Raw genomic sequence first — 24847 nt, forward strand, 5'->3', positions numbered from 1 at the left:
AAAGGGCTATAGAGCATTGCCCACTCCGAATAGTCCTCTGAATGAGGCCTTTGTTTTGTGTGCTGTTTTGGTAGGAAATGGTTGCTATTTAGGTCTCCAAGAGGGAATATAAAACTATGCTCACCTAATCAAACAGAACAGTAAATACAGCAGTTAATCTGACAACTTCAAATTCCTGAATTGCATTTGGAGAAACAATTTAACACAAACAATCATTTAAAGCCTGCATTAATCATCCACCTTGGGTTACTAAGGTGCATAATTTGTTTTAATTATTGCAAACTCGTGGTTCTAAGTGACATTTCTAACAGTTGGATGTTTTATTAAAACCAAAAGAGGGAAAAGGTACTGTTAATCTTTTACGTCAACAGAGCTGTAAAATAAAAGCAGTATTATCATGCGTATCAGAAGATAGACCTATCAAAACTCTGTGTCTAAAAAAATGTAATTGTCCTAAGTATTCTATGTAAGGGGAATACAATTGCTTGAGAACTAAATCAGCTATTGTTCTCCATGGTGGCAAAATGTTCCTTTCTGAGCAACCCTGCATGGTGAATGTAAATCTGTAAGTATGGCTTGTTTTGCTTGACTTATTAATGTACCTACAATAGCTTCATAGTTACCTTGAACAGGTTCAGCAGGCACTTCAGAAACAAAAGGGAGAAAGGGGAAAGCATGTCCAACAAAAATTTCCACCTGGTGCTTTAGTGCCACATGGAATGGTACTTTAAAACAACAAGAGAAAAAAGCTTTCTCATTTAGATATAGTCAAATATAAAGATATAGTTACTATATTTATGTCTTGTGCCTCTCAGGACAATAGCAATAGCAACGTTTTGCTTGTCTGTCCTTGCAATGTTACAAGGTAGTTTGGCTAAATCTGGCTGTGTTTTTAAAACATTACACAAACTCTTTCTTCCCTCTAAAAAAAAAAAAAAAAAATTAAAAAATCGTGAGTTTTAAAAGAGCCATTGTCACTTCTGGCTGAATGTTTATTTTACTGTCTCCTGCACAGCAGAGGGCATTCCACCTATAAAGAGCAATTATATAGCACTGGGACAATTTGAATACTCTAATCAATGCTAGTTAAAGCGCAGATAAATAAACTTTTATAGTGCCAGGGCTCCTACCCTCCATGGAAATTATTGTTAATTTATTGAATCAATAATCTTGGAACAATAAATTATAATGCCTTTTGTTTTACTAAACCCATCTTGCAGCATGTTTTAAAAGCACAGCTTTATAAATATTGCAACAGGCTAGGGGGAGAATTCCAACCAAGGCTTTGTGTCTGTCCCATTATGTGAAAGATTAAATTGTAAAAGCAAAAAAAACCCCACCCCAACAGAAAACTTGAAGGGCCAGAGACACTGAAAAAATAAATCCTTAAATACAGAAGCTCCCTGGGTTGTAGCTCAGCCCTTTTGGTGCTGTATTTTTTAACTCCTTCATTACTAGCAATACCTTTATCAATTTATTTTGTATAAAGTAGAAAACACTAGATTTATAAGAACTCAGATGTTTTAAAATACAAGACCACAGACTGATCTCCACTACAGCATAACTTTGCAATAGGGCTATTAACTTCAGCAGCACAATTCTGGATCTACATCAATGTAGACTTACCCAACAACTGAAAATATATTTTCTCTCAAAGCAATTTCACCCCAAAAGATGCCAGTGGTATTAAAATAACCTTTAGAAAACATCACATCATTCAGGCTAGTAGATATCATGTAGATAATATTCACTTCTCCATAAGATTTCCTACTCTATATTTTTTCACTACCTATTGCAAGGAAACCCACATCCTTGGCTGTTAAGGTGTTAGAGTAATACATTTAATCTTATTATGGTCTGGACCATGCGAAAATGTTCCATGCATCTGTAGCTCACTGATTCCAGTTTGTATCAGTTCAATAAGACAATCAAACACCTTCTTGTGAGGAACCCGCAGTTTCTATTTACCTTTTCTGGGTAAAATGAGTTGGAGCAGGGACTGCTGGCTGTTCTAGTGGGAACAGTTTCAGGACAGAAACAGAGATACACAGCAGAGTCTGTTTTTTACTTTGAATAGCTGGCTGTTCTGTGTTAAGGTAAGGTCTTATCTGGTGGTAACGAGAAAATTCCCCCTGAATTTAATGCGTCAAAATTTCATCTTAGTTCTTTTTGACTAGTTACTGTCAAGGTTTCAACACTGGGACACTTATTGATGAGAACCAGACCTTCAGCAAGGTGTAAATTAGCGTAGCTGAGTAGGAATTAATGATTCTACACAGATTTGAAACAGCTGAGCGTTTAGCCCAAAGACAGTTAATTCTGTATCCACGCTTAAGAAAAAAAGCTACACGAGTTGCTATCCTGCTTCTGATCTCCTATTTTTGATGAAGGTTTTTGAAGCTGGAGCCACAGACCCTAGCTTATGTAAGCTTTGCTTATTACACAATGCGCTAAACATAAGTAAAAGTAGGCTGAATCATATGGGGATGCAAACCTGGCCAAAACCCCCAGAAATCTCTGAGGTGGGTGTGAGGAAAATCAGCTGCTGTAATTATGATGGTGGTTGTGGGGGATAAGGGAGCAGCCAGATTTGGCTGAGTTTGAAGCAGTACTTTTTGATTTACAGACAGAGAGTGTATTTTGATTTTGTCTTCACATTGTTAATTTTTAACTCTTGCTGTTTGCAAGGTTGCCAGTGCCCAGACGGGAAGCATCACTTCACATTCTGCCTACATCATCAGACAGCATCCATCCACAGACAATTTTAAAATTACTCTTTTAGTCACTGGCAGGCTGTGGCCATTTTGTCTTGGTACCTCTAATCCAGTTCACCACTGCTCTTTTTTTGCAGTCTGCCATAAGCCTCTAGTATACTGCAGCTTGAAGCTCCATGGCATCGTGCCTTTTAATCCCCATACCATGTGCTTCTCAATCCTTTTGTTCTGATTTACTTCATCAACCACAAAGGGAGAATTTCTATGGGAGACTTTTACTGTGCATCTGACACACCCACCTATCTTTTTGACAAAGTTGTACACTTAACCTTCAGAGTTGCGCATGGTGCTGAACTTGGGTCGTGAAGTCTGGGACATTTCGAGAATATTTGGATGAAATAAACTACATAATGAAAGCCATTTTCAGTATGAGCAGCATCTATTATCTGGGGACCTGAGACTGCACCATTAAAATCTATGGGAGTTTTTAATCAAGAAGAGGAAGCCCATAGGTGAAAAGCTACATCAAAAATACAAATACCTATAATTTTTTTAATAAAATGTGTAGGACAATGCACACTTGCAGTAAATATCTGTGGTCAAGAATTCACAAGGTAAACGGTGGTCCAAATCTACTATTCTAAGCTTTCCCTATACTTCAGATTAAGCTCCTCTACTGTCTCTGCAGCAACTGTATACAATTATCTTCTCTCTAACGGCATCCCTAAAGCAGATGTAATTAGGGATCTTTGGAGCCAACATATGCATATCTTAATTACAGAACCAATATGGGATACTATTTGTTCCAACATTTACCATTAAAAAAAAAATCATGGACATCTAACTGAAGTTATTTTTATGCTAACTTTGATTAGAATGTACTCAGCTTAACTAGTCACTCTAAATATGACACTGAATTATCACCAGGGTAGAGGAGGACCATACAACACCATCCTAGCAATGCTGGGAGAAGACAGAAGACCAGATTTTTCATCACACTGCACACTGAACAATCACTTACAACAGAACAAAGTCAGCATCTAAATATTACTGTATCAGAGCTGTTCATGTACTCACAGCAGTTGTAAGCTGCTAACTAAGATGCAGCGTAAGGAAGAAGCAGACCCTTAACCTGGATAACTCAATTAACCATTTGACTTGTTGAGTTTTAAAAATGCTTCCAACAATTTAGTTAGCTTTAGTGTATTTACATGAGAGGAAAAACAAAGAAAAAGAGTTCCTGGGTTGCCAAGTACCTGGGTTGCCACAGTCCCAAACTTTTCTCATGAGTCAAGAAACTAAAAAGAGACATCATAGTTTATTGAAACATTACATACTTTCATGGGGTTGGATCAATATTTATGAGCAAAGCAAAATATGGAAAATACTGGATGTGTAACTACTTACTGCTTATAGCATTTGTATATTTTTTCTTTGAGCTGTCATCAACAACTGCTCTGGAACTCTTTTTGCATCCTATATTTTCTGTAGAGGAAAGAACATCTTCATTCCATGGGCTAACACCTGTAGAAAAAGATACAGGAAGCAGAAATACTTAGTTTTCAGTCTCTAGTCTGGGACTAATCTCCTCATTCTCCATTTATTCCCTGTGAAATTAGGAAATATTAACTGTTTCCTCAACAGGTGGTGTTTGTAAGCATTATAATTCCATACTGATCATATGCTTCACAAATGCCTTGTAAATTAAACAAACCATTTTTACAGATCAGGTGGGTTTCCATGCAATAGTTATTGTTGATAGGAGTGAATGAACAATAATAACCCCCCAATTTATTCTTTCTTAGAATAAATGAAGATTGTAAAACAGATGCTCCCGATCTCCTTCTTTGTTTTTCAGTTCAAACCCTTTACCCTGTACTTCTCATCGTATTTCATACCTTCCTTAATCTAGATACTTTTGTAACAGCTTTGCTTTCTTCACATTTTTAGTGTCACTTGTTACAGATAGCATGCTCCTCTCTAGGGACACTAAATGTCACCTATTTATCTTTAGTGGTAGAAAGATCTATCCTTTTGGATATTTAAGTGTGAAGACCAGAAGGCTGAACTAGAATAATGTTCAGTAATTGATATAACACGAGTATTGGTGTATTTCTGGCATCCTGCTTTAATTTAACAATAGGCTGTGGAGGACAAAGGACAAGTCGACAGCTTGGGAGGAACTGAATTTTTCTTGATTTCTTGGCTCAGGCAAGTTATACTGCCAATTTTGCCAGTCCTGAAGCCTAGATTGCCAACTGACCAAGAATAGTTTTTCAATTTCTTTCCATCTGAAGAAAAGCAATTGCCTGATAGCTTTCCATGAGGTGGTCAAGCTCAGGTAAGCTATGTCAAGCTTTTCTTCTTTTAAAATACCTTCTGATTAACTGTATGGCTTTTGTTAGGTTTTCTTGCTGATTGGATTAAGCAAAGTTTTGTCTTATGGAAATTGAATGAGGTCACTTGGATTATTGCTACTCGTATCCTACCAGGACACTCACTGGGTAAACAGTAAGCATCAAGGTTTGGGACTTGAGGTGAATTCCTCAAGATAAGTGACTGGGCAGAACAAATGGACACAACAACTCTAAAACATTATAAACAAAGCAGATGTGAAAAGGATAGTTAACCAAAGCAATGTATTAAGTTCCAAGATATATAACATATATTTGTTGTTAATGGTACTACAGAACAAGAGTAAAATGTAAAGAATATATCTCAGTTTTTAATATTTGTGACGTTCTAGATAAAGAAAAATATAATATTCCCCATCTACTTTATGCCACCCATACCAGTCAGCATATGACTGAAGAGGCAGATAGGAAAGTGACTTGCAAAGGGTCACCTACTAGGACTGCCAGAACCACAACAGGGTGCCAGGGACATAAACTTGCATGTGAAATAATAGTCCCCACCAACCACTCAGCATTTTGCATCTCCAAAAGCACATGCAAATAAAAATTAAATACTGTGACTGATATCTAAGAGGCAATGGATAAATGTCCAGTAAGCACATCTCACCGCTCAGAAGACAAGCTGCCAACACGCCTGCATGTGGACTGGGAAAAGCAGAGGAAGACCTGCAGAATGTCTTCCTGTATTCAAGAGAAAGGTGATTTCTCCAGTGATAGGGTACAACTGCAGTAAGAGTAAAAGCAGTTGGACTGCACTCTAGTTCATTGCCAGTTCTTAATCAAAGCCTCAGGGAGCATTAAATAATACTAAGCAATGGTGAAGGACAACTATGATCACAAATAATTTCCTTTCAACTGTGAGGACAATGCATGTCCCTCAAGTGCCCAACATCTCACTATTGACTGGCATGGTGGGGTTATCTATATAAATACAGATCATATCCAGCATAGGACTGCATCTGCGTGCTGCCTAGGCATTTTTAATTGTATGACAACAGCAATCTTCTCTTTTTACAACCTCAGTTGGTTGGAAGAATAGCGTGATTATTTTGGAGACCATTTTTCTATTGCTTATGTTTGTCTGTATAAACATCCTGCACATTTCTCTGATCTTTATGTATTTTAAAACTTGTCAGTATCAGCTGAATGAGGAAGGACTTTGGGCCAACGCAGGTGCTTCGCATTGAACCTGAATGTAAGGAGACTGATTCTGGGGGGGCTCCCTAGTCTGTGTCAGTGGGATCCCCATCTTAGATTGCTCCCTCAATAAAATCTCTCTCCCTTGGGCGGCCATTTTATAATTTAGGTGAAAAGCAGATCCTGTGGCATGTCGAATCACATAAAGGAAAACAATTTTTGGGTACTTCATCAGTCATTGCCTTGTTAGGGATGAGAACTGAGCAGGAAGGTGCAGTAATACCAGATGTTCCTCTTGTGCCTTTTTTCTAAGCAGATAGGTCAAGATATTCTTCACTTTATTTACCAGCCAAAGATGTTTTTCAGGGTCAATTCAATTCAAAGAGCGGTATGGATCCCTGGTGCACTGGCATGTTTTTCACCTTCCCACTAACACTGTTTCAGCCTTGAGCAGACTTCAGTCATTGCTTGCAAAGGGGCAAGGGTTGGGTTGGTGGAGGGAAGGAGACACTTCCTACAGGGCTCTCCCGCAGGCTCAGAAAGGCTTTCTCCCCACTGGGATGAGGTGATGCTGTGACACACTTGACTATCCTGACCTGCCCCCCATGCCCCTACCTGTCCACTTCAGCTCTCAGAGCAGGCAAGGAGCAGATGTACACTCCTCCTCAGGCTGCCCCCAGCCTGCCCCCAAAACACTGCTATGGCTACATGAAGTGAACTCCCTCAGGCTAGGCATGCCAAAAAGCTGGAGGTAGGCAGGGCTCCTGGCCATGTATGAGCACACAGTACAGCCAAGGACGATCCGGTGCCTCCTTCCCAGCTCTGGCGGCCCCAGCACTAGCCCCAGTTATCCATCTCACTATGTCAAACATTCCTCTCTAAACCACCAGCCAAGGTCTGTTTTTTAGTAGAGCCTTACATAAGGGGAGGAAGGGGAGAAGACAAAGAAGTAGGAGCTCATGGTGATATTTCTTGCTTAATATTATTGTGTTAATCCCTTGTTTGTCCAGCAGATGAATCATCTGTGCCTCCTCTGGGACATGGCTTCAGCTGCTGTGAAACCCAGCGGCGAAGGCAGAGCTGATTAACTGTGGGGTCCCCTGCTGCTGAATCCAGCCAGCAAGCTATGTATGGGCCATTTCCCCAGCAAAATTTGTCTGCTTATTGAAAATCACAGATGGATTTCCTCCTGCTTTCCCTTCCTCCCTCCCTGCCACAAAGAAGGCTCACACAGCCAGGATGCTCTTTGGTAATAGGGAGAGCCACAGCCTGTGCCTTGCTATAGGTGCCACAAGGGTGTAGGGTAAGGGAAGAAGAGTGATATGGCTCACACCTAGAGTCTGGGAGAGGTATGTTTGAAACTGCCAGGGGAAGAGCCCCAGAGGAGACCTGTTGAAATCTAGATTGCCTGGAGAGTGATAAAACACATAGTCTCAAATGACTGATCAGTAGTCAGACACAGAGGCCACAAGCAGCCAGCACTAGGACACACCAAGTTCAGTTGCTAAGTGTGGATGACTGACTAGATTGCTCAGCACTGAAAACCAAAACAAAACCTTACAGATTGCTGCTTGATGACTACTACATAGCCTCTCCTTTCTTGCATAGAAGAAAAAAATCCCTGCATGATGCAATTGTTTTCTTTTGGCTTCTACAGCTGGTGGCATAGCAAGCTTCCTTACCAGATACAGGCTGTACACAGACAACAGTGACCTGTGCTGGTCAAACTGGAGATCGGGGATTGCTCTATTACTGGGCTATTCAAGAGGGCCCATTTCATTGCTACAGGTAGATCAGAGATTGCTTTGAAATCTGACTGATCCATTGACACAATTGTCCAGAAGAGGCCTTTGAAATAGTCAGCCTATTGGTTTCTGAGGATAGACTAGTCAGCCCAGGAGAGGTGAGGGGCAGCCTCAGATCAGAAAGAGGTTACTGTCACTTTGTGACAGTCATTATTTTCAGCTGTCTCATCTTAATCAGACCAAACGCCAGGTCAAGAATGCAGCCAGCCACCTGAGAGGACTCTGCATTCACCAAAGACAGTTTTATAGTTTATTATGGTAGGCAAGTAATGCATACCCAAGTCAGGGAAAACAGCACCAATGTAGATAGCAGTGTATAAAACTATTTGCAATGTTTTGTCCTGAAAGCTGTTTTGGTATTAAAAAAAACCACCACTTTTTTCATTTAAAAACATGAGTAATTTGCAAATAACTGTTGTCCTCTTTAAAGATACTTCATTTTTTCAGTTTAAGCAATTTTCTTAACTGTTTGGTTTCCTTATTTTTTTTAAATTTTCTTCACATTTTATTTTTTTCATTTTTGTACTGAAAAAGAAGAATGTAAGGAGAGGCTGGGGGGCACTTATTTCTCAGTTAAAATTGACAAATATTTCTTTTTTCTTTCCTTGAAAAAGCAATTAAAAATGACAAAGAAACAAATGTGGGAAAACCAACCAAATTTCCACCAGCTTTACTTCAGAGATACCGATTGAAACAGCATAATAGCTAAAGAGTACATTCTTTCAAAGCTGACAGAAGCCTCTTTCCAAAGTTTGGTATCTTGTATCTTGAACTGTATAGTGACAATTTACCTTTTTTACTACAGCTGGATCCAAAAAACCCAATGCTATTCAAAGGGGAAAAGGTGAAGAAGTTTTCAATGGTGAAAAAGTATAATGGCTTGTTCCTTTTAGTTACACTGGTTTATGTACAAACATACATATTACACTAAGTTATTTAGTTTGATACTAATGAAGACTGTAACAAATATACACCCATCCAGGAACTTCATCAAGTGCACAACAACTATTTCACAGCAACTGGTAGCACGGAGCATAGCTCTTGCTTTTTAACAACAAGGTCTAACAGGGACTGGCTGTTGATGCTCAGCCATTTCAGGGCAGTGCAAGCAGAACCTGTGCACAAGTACAGGACAAAGTTAAACATTTCTGAATCTATCCGCCGAAGGAAATTGTTTCATACACACTCTAGGCCAATATATTATGATGCAATTTGTACATCCAAAATACTTAGCAAAAAGAGGTCTGTTTTTAGTATGATAGCAGAGAATAACAGTAACAGCTGCTCTTCAGGTAGGCTGGAAATGCCACAGTAGCCTGTACATGGTGCCACATCTTTTTGAAATGACCAGCAAAACTGAGGAACTGGTATAGCATCAGGCCTCAGCATACAAGCTAACATTGCTCAGCTGATGCACGGCAGCTTGTTAATCCAGAATGACCTGATTGTACATCTGAACCTTTGCATTCAAAGCCAAATCAAGGTTCAGGCTCTAATTCAAGTGCACTGAAATCACATATCCAAGCAGCTGAAAGTCCAATCCAACAGTAAGGCTCATGACACTCCTTATGTCCCTAGAGGTAACAGTTTCTGAGGCCTATAACAAGCAAAAAGAAAGGTGATGTCTCTGTCTCAAAAAGCTATATCTAATTTCATGGCAAGACAAGAGGACATCACTGAAAATAAATTACAAGAAAAAACACATAGTTAGAAAAGAGGAATTGGGAACTAATCATTTTTATTCACATCCTTGGTGTGACTCTGTGATTCTTGAACATCTTAGCTTCTCTGACATACTTCTGTATTTTCCAAAGGAGAACACAATCTTAAATCATACAGTTATTTGTTAATGTTTGCAAAGCACTTTTAGCTAGAGGGAAAATCTTGGCTGACACTGCGGAAGCACAAAGGGACCATAACAAAACCTAGCTGACTGCTCAAGGTTCCCCTACCGTGACACAGTCTCTGGTGGCTGCAGGTGGCTCTTGTTCACACCTTTGGCCCCTGGCATTGACAACGTGCCACCTTGGGAGTTTCGGGAGCATTTCTGGAACTTCTTGCATGCCAATTGCATTCAATCAGTTGGTGCGGAGGCCTTTGTAACACCTGGGACACAGAAGAAGCCACCAACAGCTCTAGATACCTGACAAGTGTTGCAGTGGCATGGCGATATCTTAGTCGTTAGACTCAGGCTGAATGCAGTCAGACAGGGCTGGAGTCAAAAGGCACTAATTTTTAAGCGTTGTAGTCGCAGAGAGTTCTATATCACAGGGACAGAGGAGTCCAAGTTCATCTCTACTGGATCTAAGGTAGAGGTCCTTTGGTTTTTATATGGAAGGACAGTAAATGTTTTATTCACAAGACCTTTTAATGTTGCTGTGGCCACAGGAAATTGAGAAGTTTAAATGGAGGGCAACAGGAAAAGCAAAGTATGACATGTTGTACTGCTTATTCAGAGCCAATGAAGATTGAGAACAACAGTTCTATACAAAAGACTGTTTATATCAACCAATGCATAATTTTAAATTTCCTGCATGAGTCATTTTTTTGGTAACTTTTTGTCCTGTCTCTTTGTCACTCTCCACTGGACTGAAAAACATAAGCACGATCATGTTAAAAATATTTTTTTCCTTTTTAAGGAAATCCTTATGAACCTAGATGCCTGTAAAGCACCACCGTGGTTCACCACTAACACACCAGCCACCAAGTGCTGAAGCTGAGTGGTCACACTAAGGAATGGGTTTATAAGTTTGCTGGGGCTGTGAAGAATAAGGGACTTGCTAGCTCTGAAGAATAATTTAACTGAATACACTTGCCCTGACTTAAAGGTGCCACCTTTGGAAACATTTCACCATTTTACACATGGAATTGTTAAGCATCCAAAGACACCAACCTGGCTCTGTGGCATCGCTGGAGAACAACGGACATGTTGTGAGCGATCCAGACCAAGGGGCCTCACTGTAACAGCAAGCTGCAGCTGTGTTCAAGGACATAAACAAGGCCGAGACGGCCTGAGAAACTACATTCCTGCCCAAGAGATAAAGATGTTGGAATGTCGAAAACAGGGGGTCTACCTGGGGGGAGAGCAGCGCATGGACACCACACTGGGACCAATCATAGAGGGCAGAAGAGCGCGTGAACAAGTAGCTTTAACAGATTAGCAATAAGATAGCGGCGCGTGAAGCTTGTGATAGAGTATAAATTGCTGTGTAGCCTTTAATAAAGTGGCATCAACTTGATCACATTGGTCGACTAAGTTGTGTCCGAGACTTCCGCGTCGGCATGGCTCTAACAGGAATGGAGTGAGTTCTGCCTCTCTGAAAAACAGCCTCTGCACTGCATCAGTCTCTGTGCCCACATAACACTTGGTTTCTCCCTGAATACCGATAACAAACAAAGCAACACCCAGGGGACTTCTGTGATGCCTATCTGGTGAGGAAGGGACCTCAAGAGACTACTTCTGACAGGCAAGCAGTACATAATGGTACAGGAAAAATGATCTTGCCCCTTTATCCACAGAGAACAGCTCTACGTCAAGGTGCTACATTCACCCCCCAAAAAACCCCATAGAGAATTCACATGCTTAGGCTAATGGCTTTTTAAAAAAAATCAGGGTTCTTGCCACACAATACAATGGAAATGCATGTTTTTCTTCTTAGACACATTTTAGCTTTTGTGAGCTTGTGTGAAAAGAACCCATTATTAAGCCTGAGTTATTTAAGCAATATTGGAAATGCCCCTGCCCTTTTGTTAATTTGCTTGGCTTGGTGCACACATGGCATTTGTTTTATATCATGTGTGGAACTTGCTTCTTTAAAAAGTCTGCAGGTTTCAAATTCCTCCGCTTTTGATAGATGTACTGTATGTACTGTTAGGTTTAAAAAAAGTTACAGGTGGCTGCTATTTTTCCCAATTCAGTCCACAAAAGCCCCTTTATTAAAAGAAGTCCTTAATGAAAAAGAAAAGTAGAGCTACTGTATGTGAGGTTGCAAAGATCTCTGGTGGAAATATTTGGTGTTTACATTTTGCCGAACTATTTATACTGTGGATATGTACTACACTAAATGGTCTCTTTTCCCTGCATAATAGAAATCCTTGTGACTGATCCTTCTATATACTTAGTATAGTTTACATTTTTTTATCCAGCCTTACCACATTTTATTCTACCCTGCTTTCTACATGACTTTGTGTGTCTTTAACAGACCTGTATAATAGCAACACCTTCTGGAAAAAAGGAGGCACTGGAGAATCATTTCTGCCTCTTGCTGCACTTCTGCAGCTTGTTGCACTCACCAGCCAGCGTACATTACTGATAAGGTAGAAGTTCAGAATAATAATTAGGATACACCTCTAACTGTATGTGCATTTAGTGCTTCATTTAACAGCAGTTGAAAACTCTGTGTTATTTTAATATCTCTTTCAGAGTCTTTTTGTTTGGAGTACTTTTAAGAGTTAACATTCAGTATTTTAATTACACTGGATTTATGGGTCTAAGTCTCTGCTCCATACACCCTTTGTCTGACGATATAAAAAAGCAGAGGAGCACCCCACTGCTCAGCAGCAGCAGCCACCTCTTCTCCCCTCAGAACTGCACGAGCCGCTAGCGCCAAGACCAGCATTCCCAAACTCTGCTGCCTGCAAGCAGTGCTCCCGAAGTCACAGGCCGGCAACCGAAGTGCAATGGCCTACATTTAACATCAGCTGAGTAGCTGAAAGTCTCACAATCTTAGATAAGTACCACAGCCTTCCTAGTGTCTTTATAAACAAACTTTTGCCACTGAAGAGCCTTTAAGAGCCTTTGACATTGGGGCTTTCAAGTTTTTGCCAAAGAGGACAGCCAACCCTTTCTTTCTGCATGTTGCTACAAGAGTTTTGCAAGCAGAAGTAAGAAACAATGGGTTGGTGGTAGGGGCACTCCTTTAACCGTCCTTAACTTCAATCTCTGGCAATATTTTCTTTTGCAAAGTACTGCAGAGAGATAACATTGTAGTAGTACTAGTAGTAGTAGTAATAATAATAATAACAACAACAACAACACCTCTAATTAGATCTTTGAACAGAGATGCAACCAGCCATGTTCACACCACAGTTGTAAGGTGGGGACTACTAGAGGAACAGGAATTGAGAACTGAAAGAACTTGGTGAAAGACTCTATTGAGGGACAAGAGGCAAGGAGAGGAGCTTCCACATTTAAACACCTAGGTTACACCTTTCAAGCATCAAATCCACTATATTTTGCTTTAATGGTGCCAAACTGGTGAATGGTCATATTCTAAAACAGTGGTCATTATTCAGGAGGAGGATTATTAGGTCCTGCAACATTCAGTTGTCTTGGAAGATGCAGGACTGAGAGTCCAGATGAGCCTCATAAACCTGGATGCCTTTCCTCACACAAGGCAAGTCACAGTCTGGTTCTTCCTTATGGGCAACTGGATCTAGGGTCAGATCTCACAAATTTTGATGATTTTGCAAAGTTAATACAAGATTTCCATTTTTGCTTTTCATTTTCAAATGGTGTGCCTCTGAGCAAAATTTGCCTGTGTTCATTGTGTTGACACTATGTTACTGTATCTTCCATGCCTGATTCACATCCTTGGTCAGGATTTTATTTTGTGGGTTATTCCTTTTCTTTCTGCACACCCTTACTGTGGGCAGGAGTTGGCTCCAGCAGTGCCAGTTCCTGCCCACCTAATAAAGAAGCCAGTGTACTGCAAAGCGTGTGTGCAATGCAGCCATCATCAACAAGAAACTTTAACTTTGCTTGCTCCATTGTGCAAAACAGCTCTGAGGAGAAGCCCTCTGAGAAATGCAGAAAGAGGTTTTTCCATGAGGGGAAAAAAAAGCCTTGCAAGTTATGTTTAGGCATGTCTGGGTGGGGTGTGTGGAAACTGTTTAGGAAAACAAGTTTGTGAATGGTTTTCATGACATATCTCATTTTGGCAAAGCATTCAAGGGCTACCGGTACCCACAACTGCCTGGCAGTATGCAGTACGTACTCCTCCCAACTAACTAACAACAGCCTCCTCTTCCCACTTCACACCTCTCTAAGTAACATCATGTCTGTACCTTAAAAAGCAGGGATCTCGGCCTTGATCCTGCATGAGGACAGATTGTGCAGCATTAAGAAGCCCATGAGGGGGCCGCAGGCAGCTGCTCGGTGTGGCCAGGTGAGGATAGCTAACCAAGCAGTATAGAGAAGGCCATATGGCACCAGCTGTGCTCTGGCTCCCAGCAGGAGAACCTCTCCTCTTATGAATATAATTTCCACAGCATGCAGGAGAGTGAATCGCTATTGCAATAAGCTGTCCTGTCTTTTTCCTCCCCTATACCTGTCACTTTTGGGATGCTAGGCTATCACACAAAAGAAAAAGCCAGTGCAATGAAAACTGCAAGCACCGAGCCCCACGCTGTGGAGGTGCTCCCTGCTGCTGCCAGAAACGAGTGCAGAATTCAATAGGGAAGCCTCTTCCCTCTGCTTCATGTAAGAAATTACTATGTCTGCTCCCCACACCTGTAAGTGCCAAGAGCCGTGGGGTGATGAGCCAGCAGGACGGGGAGAAAGTTGTTGAAGCCCTTCTCTCTGGTCCTGTCAGCACTGCCTCACTCCAAGTGACATAGATCAAACGTATCCCCTGTGCTGGGGAAGGGGTTAATCCCAGGACGAGGGGAGTTTGTGACAAACCACCAACTGAGACTGAGAATCGCTAGTGGGATTTTAACACGTCTGGCCTGGGATCCTCAATTGCTGATAATGACAGGCATTACCTGACCCAGCCAGCAAGAGGATCGCAGTAGCTGTTCTCAAGAACTTGCAAATCGTTCTCCAGTTCCTGGCTCCTTCCCTTTGACTATCTTGGCAGCCTGTTCTGGCAGCCAGACTATCTCACCTAAGACTTCTCCAGCTGGTGAAGCATCTTGGCGCTCCTGCCTCTCTATGCCCACACACTTTCATCAACTTCAGCAGTAACCCTTTTAAGTGTTATCTTGCAGGCCTAATTACTTCAAATACATTTTCTGGCTGACGGCGTTGGACAGGTGGAAATTTAGCGCCATCTATTGCTAACTAATAAAACACTGGTTTGGTAAGAATGCAAGAAAGGCTCTTCTGTGACGGGAGCCCTGGCTGTGGGATTCCTGCAATCCAGCAAAAGCATTCCCACAGCCGCCAGAAAATCTTCTACTTTGAACTGATGGTTAAAGTCTTGCAGTTTTCTAGAAACTACATCTATAAGTCTAGGCCGTGACTCTGGCAAATTTATTCAACCTGGAAATATTGTGAGAACCAGATCTCTTGTGAGATTTGTAAAATTTCTTAATTAAAGTTTGTCTTGAAATACTATGGTATTAATCTCTCTCTCCCTGTCACCCTACTGGTAACAATCCCCTAAACTGTGTATCTACCACAGACAAACTATAACTGTGGTCTCTTTATTCATAGTTTGTAGGCCCAAGCCCTTGGCAATGCTGGCTGTACTCCCTTTCCGACTGTGAGCAAGTGAAGTGAAAGAAGCAAGTAATCTCGAAGGCAAGCGGCATCCCCCTGAGCTCAGCTGCAGCCGAGGAACACTCCAAGAACCTGAGAAGGAGTTTAAGTGGTCAGCATTGCTGACTGGTGAAGAGAGGACTGTGTTTCTGAAGAGACATTAATGAAGCTGAAGGTTATGTTCTTGTCAAAGGTCTTGGGACTTTTACCTGCATGGAATTAAATAATTTACAAATGCATATCCCTAATAAGACAAGAATCCCAAAAAGGCCTACAAAGACACAAAGACTAGAGAGTAGGGTGTATCAATTTCCATGAGCAAAAGCTGGGTCTTTTCACAGCCCCATTCATAACCCCATATTTGAATACATCTGAAGTGATGTGCATTAGTTGCATGACATATTAGCGCCAGATTATAATGTGGTCAATCTCTGCTTCTCACTGTAAAGAACTACTGATATTGCAATCTTTTTTACAAAAAGGTAGACTGTTTGTGGTGATGACAATTAAAGTTAGTAGGATAGATGGGTAGACATCTGAAAACACTTATTAAATCAAAGTGCTGCTATATACGACCTGCAAAGACCAGAAGCATGTTATCTAACTCTGTGATATCTCCAACAGGTATGGCTGCAAAGATTCCTGAGAGAAGGAGAGGTAAGAGATGACAAAAAACATGAGCAACACTACTTCAACTGTCTGCAGCTATAAAGTTTGGACATCTTAAAACTGTTAGAAAAAATACCTGATATAGTGTAAACAGCTGTCTGTGTTTTATTACAAGCTCCATAATACCTAGTACCTTTCTTTAAAGCTCTACATGCTGTAGACAGGAAAAAATTATTTTTAAACATAATTTTTTAGCACATAGGATGAAGATGAAAAGTGGAATATGTGTATCAGTCAGTTTAAAAACAGGAATGCCAAGAAAGAGAGATCCAAATGCTTGGTTTATTTTGCAAAATATGCTTAGCATTTTTAAGGTTGTCTGGAAGGATTGGAAGACCTGACTCATGATTTTGGGTTAGGCTATACTACTGATTCTAAAAAGTCAACATAAACTGTGTAGTCAGCATGTTAATGACTTCTTGCTTTTTTGCAAATGAATCAAAACTTTTTTTCCTCACAAAGAAACAGAAGGGTGAACAAGAAATTAAAAAGAGAATTAAATAACTCAAATTCAGGTGTGTTCTCCTTGAGACTCTGCCCTTCCCTCCATTTAATATACCGTAGTCCAGATAATTTCTCACTGCTGTCAAGAAGTTAGGAGACCACTTTCATTTCCCACTATGTGTTTAGAGAACAGAGCCTGGCTCACATGGCCCTACCACTGAGCTAGTCCTGACAGCTTTGACTCTGACTCTCTGTTTCATCCCCATATCCTTCCCAGTTCCCCAGAGCCTTAAATCAGCAATGACAGCACTCAAGTTGCCCTGCCAGCATTGCCAGGAGGAGACAAGGGAAGAGTAAAACTTTATTATGGATCAGATCTGGCCCATCTAATTTAGAGCAATATAAAGGACGAGACAAGACAGACACTCAGTAGGGGAAAATTTCTCCAAATCTATTAGTGACTGCTACTTCTACTCAGAAAATCGGTGGTCCTTAGACAGAACCCTCAGCAGGATGAAGAGACACTGAAGCAGAGGAGTGTGTGCCTGACAGGACACCTACACACTCACTCAGCTCTGGCATTCAGTAGGTACAGACAGGGTAAAAAGCCACTTGGCCAATCCATTACTTCTCTGGGAGACAAGCACAAAAGGTTCAGGAGCAGTAACGCTGCCCTGTGTCTGCCGAGGGCACCCTCCCACCAGGAGAATGTAACTGAACAGACCATGTAAAGACTGAAAAGTGAATGGCAGGCTGAAATTCAAACAGCAAAGAATTAAAAATTACTTTACTACTGGTAATGATCTGGGCCTTATTAACAGAAAAGTAAAGAATGTGATGTAAGAAACTAAACTTGTAAGGTAGTGCTTACGGGATGATGATGATGATGATTGTGGTCCATTCTTAGGTAGACTGTCCCAAATGCTCCCCTTTGTACATTATTTCAGCATAAGAGGAATTTTATTTCAGGTTTTGTTTGGTTTGGAAGAAGTATAGTACTAAAGCTTTTAAATAACTAAAAAATTAATTAATAGTGTTGTGTTTCTTGGCAGGACTGATATAGAAGGTTTCATGTTGAAATACACTCTCTACCTCTGTTCTCTATATTTGTTTTTGATTTCTTCTTTTTGAGGACAGGGTGCTGGATGGCAGGGAAAAGGGAGGATGTTTTTTAGTCTGGAGGTTTGACTTACTTTTTTTCCTGCACCAGATTTAAAGCTGGGAAGGTAACTAGAAGATCAGATTTCCCAATCTCTTAGCAAACTTCTCATATCAGGTAAATAAATGGTTACAGGTTAAAGTAAAAATGGTTAAATTATCTTCTGGAGAAAGCAGTACTCAGGTCTGCTCCTATAAGTAACATGGTAGAAGTAGTTATGAGTGAAGGAGGGATATTCTAGTTTAAAACAAATCATGGTACAATACAAAAACTATGCAAAAGCCTGTTCTAACTCACACAAGCTCCCAGGGCTGTCAGGAAAACACCAAAGACCTGAATCGCCTGGGATCAGTAAGTTTAAAGGCAATCTGTTCTTCCTGAGCTATGAGAGTCCTGTGAGACTACGACTCTGTTCCAAACTTCTGCTAACAGCAATGCCAACTAGGAGCATGGTGAATTGTGATTTCCCCAGCAGAGCTGTGCCAACCAAAGCCCCAAATGACGCCGTTGTTATAGCAAAAATGTGCTTTTCCTGGTGTAACTTTTCCTGTGTAGGGCCATAGCCAGGTATGGTCTTACTGTATAAACAAAAAGTGCAGCTTTGCTGGTGGAGCTGCAGCTGTATGTCTGCACTGACAAAATGCACCTAAGCATAGACATAAGAGCACAGTATATCACACTTAGGTTGTAAGCAGGGTTGGAGGTTGATTATGTACAGCAGGTCTAAAAATCCTCTGCTACCTCACAGAGGCTTTATTGTTCTCTTTTGCGGTGGTGTGTTTACTCAGAGGAAACTATTGTGAACTGAAAATATGCAAGGCTTTTTTTTTTTTTTTTCTTTTATGGCTGAAAAACAACAACACTTCTCATATTCTCTTTGATTTTCAGGGAAGATGGAAACCGCACATATCCGTCGATGGACATCTTTCTTCAGGTAGGAAAAAAGATCCAATCAGGCCTCAAGTTAAAAGAATAATTTGCTTGGATAGTTAAAATTGTGAGAAACAATCTAGAATCATTCTGCCAGTGGAAATCAGAGGGATCACAACCCGCTTGCTGGAGACAAGGCAGGTTTTAGGCACAAGGTAAATGAAGAAAAGTTGGGAGCTCTGTTTTGTCAGGGAATGAATGTTCCTGCAATTCAGGCATTCAAAAATTGCATTAACCTGGAAAAGCCAAAGCAGGGACAAGATACAGACATGGATGTAATAGATACTGACTGCAGGGGCTCCAGGGTGGATGACAGCTCTTACTTCTGCAGCGGAGGTCATGGAAGAATCTTTTTGGTACTTTTTTTTCACTTTTTCTTTTAAACCAGCACTACAGAGTGCATTTAAGCAGCAAAAATAGTTCACTTGTGGGCAGAAAGGAAGAGGCTAAACATGGGTCTTACTTTCTACATGTCAGCTGCCTTACTTCATCTTGTACACCCAAAGATTATCTGGTCAGTTAAACAAATGTGGTGCTACACAAAGGAGCCAGAAGGCAGCTGCAAAATAACCTCCTTGTGGAGGGGACTCTCCTGCAGGTACAGTGAACAAGGCAGCCTGACTCCATCCTGCCCTGGCCTGGCCAGGCAAGAGCCCACAGTGCTCAATTCTTCATAAACACACAGAGGCACCAAAGGGCACATGAGCCAAGCAGTTCTGGAGCAGAAAGATCTTGGTTAAGTTGCTGAACTGCAACTCAAGTCCATCTTTTCTCTCGTAAGCAAAACCCAATGTGTTGTTTTTTCCACAGATGGCTGTGGGGTTTTCTGGTTGTGTGGGCTTGGGTCAAAATCACAAAAATAAACACAGTAAATGCTTCAAGTCTCACCTGTGTGGATTACTTTACTCTATGCTGGTTAGTAACACAGAAGAACTTTGTACCTGTACTTGCAAAACAGCTGGTCCTCAATTAAGAAAGCTGTGTATGAAAAAATATGGCCACTAAACACGTAGGCACAGTAACTTGACTTTCTGGCGCAGTCTCCAAAGTTCTTCCTTTTGTAACTTGCCTCCCTCCTCTGGGGTCTGAGTTTGATCCCCATGCACATAGGAGAAGGGCTTAAATTTCAGGTGGCCAGGCACTCTTTTGCAAAAACATAGCACTGTGCCTAGATGCCTGTTGTTGGTATAATTAATTTTCTTTTGAACACTCATAATCCCAGAAGGTATCACCTGGGATTCAGAGTGGAACATTTAGGCAATGTACTCTTCCAAGGTTAGGTGAAAATGAGCTGGGTGTTTATTTGTTTAAACCAGAATCAATACCATAGACTGACAAGTCCTGGAATTATAGAAGGCTTGGCCATGCATAAGCTTGATTTTCTTGCATTTAAATGTCACTGTCAGCCGTAGGAAATGTTCCAGCTTGCAAAGTTTCACTGAAACTGAAAGCAACACTGAGCTTGGCAGAAATGTGATTGTAAGGTTTAATTGAAAGAGTAAGCATGCTATTACAAATTAATGTGGAGAAGGCAGCCATGGTGGAATCTGTCTTCAGGTCCATATGGCCCTCCACTGCTCATTGATCATACAGCCTGTCATGCATTTATCCTCACAGGAGTCTTTCAGTTTGCTGAGAACTATTACCCCCCTTTTACAGCTGGAAAATAGGAGCTAAGAGAGTTACCCGCCTTGCTCAAAGGCACAGAAAGGAATTGATCAAGGGTAACTACTAATCTTTTCTTCCTTTATGGATTGCTTATAATTTTTCCCTAATGAAAATCACTTCTTATCTGATAAATTTATATTATGCATTCCAGGGGAAACCAAGAGAAGCAGTGTCTTTTAAAAATAAATCATTACAAGCCAACATGGTTTTAGCAATTTACTGTAATTTCAGTTTGATTTTCAGTTTTCCTGTGAAAGATCTCAAATTTATCATCTTATGACCAAATGAAACAGTAATTGTTAAAATATACTTGGTGAACTACTGATGATCTGTGGGTCATAATTTTATTTTTTCTCTGAAAATTTCCTTTAAATTTTTTAAAATGAAAACCATACATTTTCTGGCTACAAGCTCTACACAAAAACTAAGTTATTTTTACTGACAATATATATTTTATCAGAGAAAAAAAAAATTGTTAATTCAGGTTAAAACAACTCTACAGCAGGTGAATTTTGCCCTGAACTTCATATATAACTTGATGAGAGTTTCACTGAGTCAAACATTGTTGGCTCTCCCTCATGCTGCTTAAATCATAGTAACAGATAATAAAGTCTTTTTTCTTGAAAGAGAAAGTAATAGGAACAAGTTGCCCCAAAGACATTGTGAGGTTTAGCAGAGATATGTGTGTGTTCAGAAAATAAAGTTTGTGTTTAAATATGATCTTATCCTGTAAAATTTTGGGAATTTCCCTTTTGTCAGCCTGAGCTTTGGCCTTATTGACATCTCTCTTAACTTTTGATTTGATGTTATCTTAGTACTGAAAAAGCTTCCCAATATTACGTATATGCAAAAATGGGGAAATAGTAAAGATGTTGATATCTTTTTTGTTGGAATGTGAAATGAAATGTGGACTAAGGAGAACTCCTTTGTGCCGCTTCGATGTAGCGGCATGTAGACTAACAGAGGGAATCCTTCCAAGAGACTCTGAGAGTTGAGCAGCTGTAAGAGGTACAATCAAGCTCTTAAGATTCACCTTAGCAGAGGTAAGGAAATGCAAGGTAGGAACTCAATAACACTTATCTTTCAAAAACAGAGCAGTCATCTGACCTAAAATATCTGCTGATTGGTTATGGTTCATATGCATAATGGCAGTATCAGTTTTAAGGCTTTCACGCATATACTGTTAAATAAGCCTCTGTCTAGGCTGACAGGCTGTAGTCTAGTCTCTCTGAAGCTAAAAAAAAATAAAAATAAAATTATGCTTTGCCTCTTTGGAGGTCATACTGCACGAGGGAGAAAGTGCACCAGCATTTGGGGTCTCACCCGATTCTTTCCATGACAGCAAAAATACAGGCATTGAAGTTAAGTAATATTATTTCTTTAGCTTGTTTATTTCTTAAAAGAAGCCCCATTTCAGGAATGTGACAGGACCAAACAGCAAAATGGAGGTTCCTCACTCGGGAATCCTCAAGTGTGCCATGCAAGTAAATCCTGCATTCCTAAAATCGTGTTTGTTCCTTCAGAAAAGCATAAGCAACACTACCTTTCTCTGCTCTCCACCTTAATACACAGGGGCTACAAACTCTGCAGTCTGAAAAGTCCTTGGCACAGCCGTTGACAAATCTGAAGATCTTTTGATTAATGACTCACCTGATAGCAGGTATTAGCAATTCCCAGCCTGACACTATCGCCAATGGTAGATGAAGATACCAAAAGAGAACAAAAGAAAACGTAATTTCTCTTAGTAAGGCAATGTATTATGGATAACCAGCTCTCATCCCACCTTCACAATCCAAATAATGACTTTGCAAGCCTACATAACATTGTGAAGACTGGTGCCACCTGACAACTAAGTAGGCATTTTGATTACAGCAAGTACAGGGCAGATGTGGCCTCTCCCCACCTGTGAGATACTGACCCTACCCCTTCAGAGGGAGAATCCTCTGTAAAAAACTGATTGACCTGAGAGATTAGGGAGGATTTCTAACCTTGAGTTTAGCTCAGACTCAACCGTTTTTCCTCAAGAGCCATAAAAATATTCTACCTGCAAAAGGAGGGAATAGCAAAGGGAACTTGTGCTACGAGTTATGCTTGGTGGTTGAAATTTGTGGGAGTGCATTTTCAAGACCGGAATATAAACAGCTGACAAACCACTCAGGTTTTCTGTTCTGTTTGCATGATATAAGAAAGGACAGACTCTGTGGCAGAGGAAGGAAATGATGTTAAGTTTATAAGCATTTAGGAACAGTGTCAGTCTTAGCTAATAGGATCCAGAGCAATGGGATTGACAGAAACCCATCCCCAAAGGTAAAGGGTGCTGGGGCAGTAGTCTGATCTGTGGCATTTTTCACCAAATTTTTAAGCAATGAGATTTCCTAAAAAGATGGGAGTATTTTTCACTATCTTTGTTCTAATCAGTTTTCAGCCATGCCCTTACAATGAAGATGCAAAATCTTCAGAAGTTCCTTTCTTTCTTTCTTTTCCAACTTGGTACTTCACAGTAAAGCAAATATTACAGTCTTTGCTCAGGCACAATGCTTGTATGAGCTAAAGGAAGGTTGAAAAACAAAGAACCCAAAATTCAGCAATGACTTAAGCAAGGTCTGGTACATAAAAGTTTAAGAGCCATAATAAAAGTGGCTAGCACCTGGGAGATATTCAAATCCTAACATTTCATATGGGCATGACTTCTTAACTGGCTTCAGCTCCTTAAAAACTCTGCCATGGCTAAAAGAGCAGTTGTGCTCTTCTATGCATATGCTTCTGCCTTCCTGTGGGTGAGCAGTGATCTAGTCACTCTGCAGCGGCTCTAATGCCAGCAATGCCACAAAGGGAAGGTCAGGGATAGAGCAGCTAGAAATAAAGAGTGAAGCAATTGTCTTCATCATGCTCAGAGCATGAAAGTCACCTCAAGTTAGGGTCTGAGCTAATACCAGTTGAATTTCCACTGAAATTAGTGTTTCCACTGGCTCTTGGTGATAATATATGTAAACTTCACCTAAAAAACAGGTAAGTCACAGTCTTTGTTTTCAGCTTAGGTGTGGTACACTAGATGAATTTCATCCCTGTCAAAATGAGAGTCAGAACAGCTCTAGCTATTTTACAGGTGATAGTGTTTCTGCTAGGGGCAGCCTCCCAGCATGTATTTAATTTGTGTATCTATAAAGTATGGGCATAAAATCACCTCCCTTGCACATACAAGCATGTGAAGCACACACTTCTATATCTTGACACAGCTTCAGCTGCATAGGCCCCATCTAGACCAGGGCTTTACCTACACCTGCCTTTGGTCAGACCCAGAGGGGTCCTTAAGCACATGCTGTGTATGAAGATGACTGGCCTGCTTACTGAGCATTCACAAAATACCTGCTTCATAGATAGTATATCAAATCAGTATTGACTTGATCATCCTTTTGTTTGAAAAGCATATGTTTTGTAGACTATTAATATACATATGTGCATTAGACATGCAATTGTTATTTCACCCAATTAGAAGACAATTTAAAATATTTAATTTTTAAGTCCTTTTCATAATATGTAGAATGTCTAAAGTGTGGGTGCATTTTACACAGTCTGTAGTTAGAACTCACCCATTTTAAACATTTGTTTTTCTGTTTATCCTTTAGAGTTAGGTATTTACTTCACAAATACTGAGTTTGGTTAGGATACTTTCTTTGTATACAAATTTTCTTTAACTTGCTCTAAAAAAATGTTAGCCTACACTGCCATCACAGTAAAGGATAAATGCCTATATACCACTAAGAGCATAAATTAACAAAGTTGAACCTTCAAAATAATTATTCCATGAGCAAGATGGGGAAAAATACCAAAGTTATAAACCAGAGGTTGTTCTGACATCACTTCAGAAGAACATAATTTCTTTGAATGACCCACAAAACTTACGTGAGTTAAGATAAACTGTTTTGTCTTGTATAACCTGGCATTGTCAAAGCTCAGAATTTAATATCCGAAATTTGTACAGATAAAATATAGTACCACCTGCAGGTAAAGCAGGACAAACATTTTCTTACCTGGCATTAAAAATCATTCCCTCGGGAGAGAGAGAAGTAGACACCTTTCACATTCTTGTATTTTCTGTTATAAGTTCCTCATTGGGGAAGCATCCAGAACAACAAAGGTGCTACTATGGAAAATTTTGCTCTTCTTGACAACATGGTAATTCTTTAGCAGCTCTATTAAAATCACCACTGTAATGCCACAACATCAGAACACTGAGCAAAAGGAAAGGAAGAAAAACTGAAATTCAACACTTTTGTTGATATACCCTCAAAACTGGTATTTCTAATTCTAGTATTGGCTGCCTATATTGGAATCCCCAACTTTGTTTCCTTGCCCTGTTTATATGTACAGAATGCAGTTTTGTCCTTCTGCTTTGTCCTCCCCCTGTACGATTTTAAAACTGA

General features: G+C 40.3%; 1 long non-coding RNA gene across 1 annotated transcript; it reads left to right on the plus strand.

Moving 5' to 3' along the window:
* The first annotated feature begins 428 nt into the window (after positions 1–428).
* LOC141943796 (uncharacterized) lies at positions 429–11309 on the plus strand. The gene is made up of 2 exons (XR_012629053.1): positions 429–565; positions 10710–11309. It is a non-coding gene; the product is annotated as an uncharacterized LOC141943796 (long non-coding RNA).
* The last annotated feature ends 13538 nt before the right edge of the window (positions 11310–24847 follow it).

The sequence above is a fragment of the Strix uralensis genome, chromosome 5 (assembly GCF_047716275.1).
Source record: "Strix uralensis isolate ZFMK-TIS-50842 chromosome 5, bStrUra1, whole genome shotgun sequence".
In the NCBI taxonomy this organism is placed as follows: Eukaryota; Metazoa; Chordata; class Aves; order Strigiformes; family Strigidae; genus Strix; species Strix uralensis.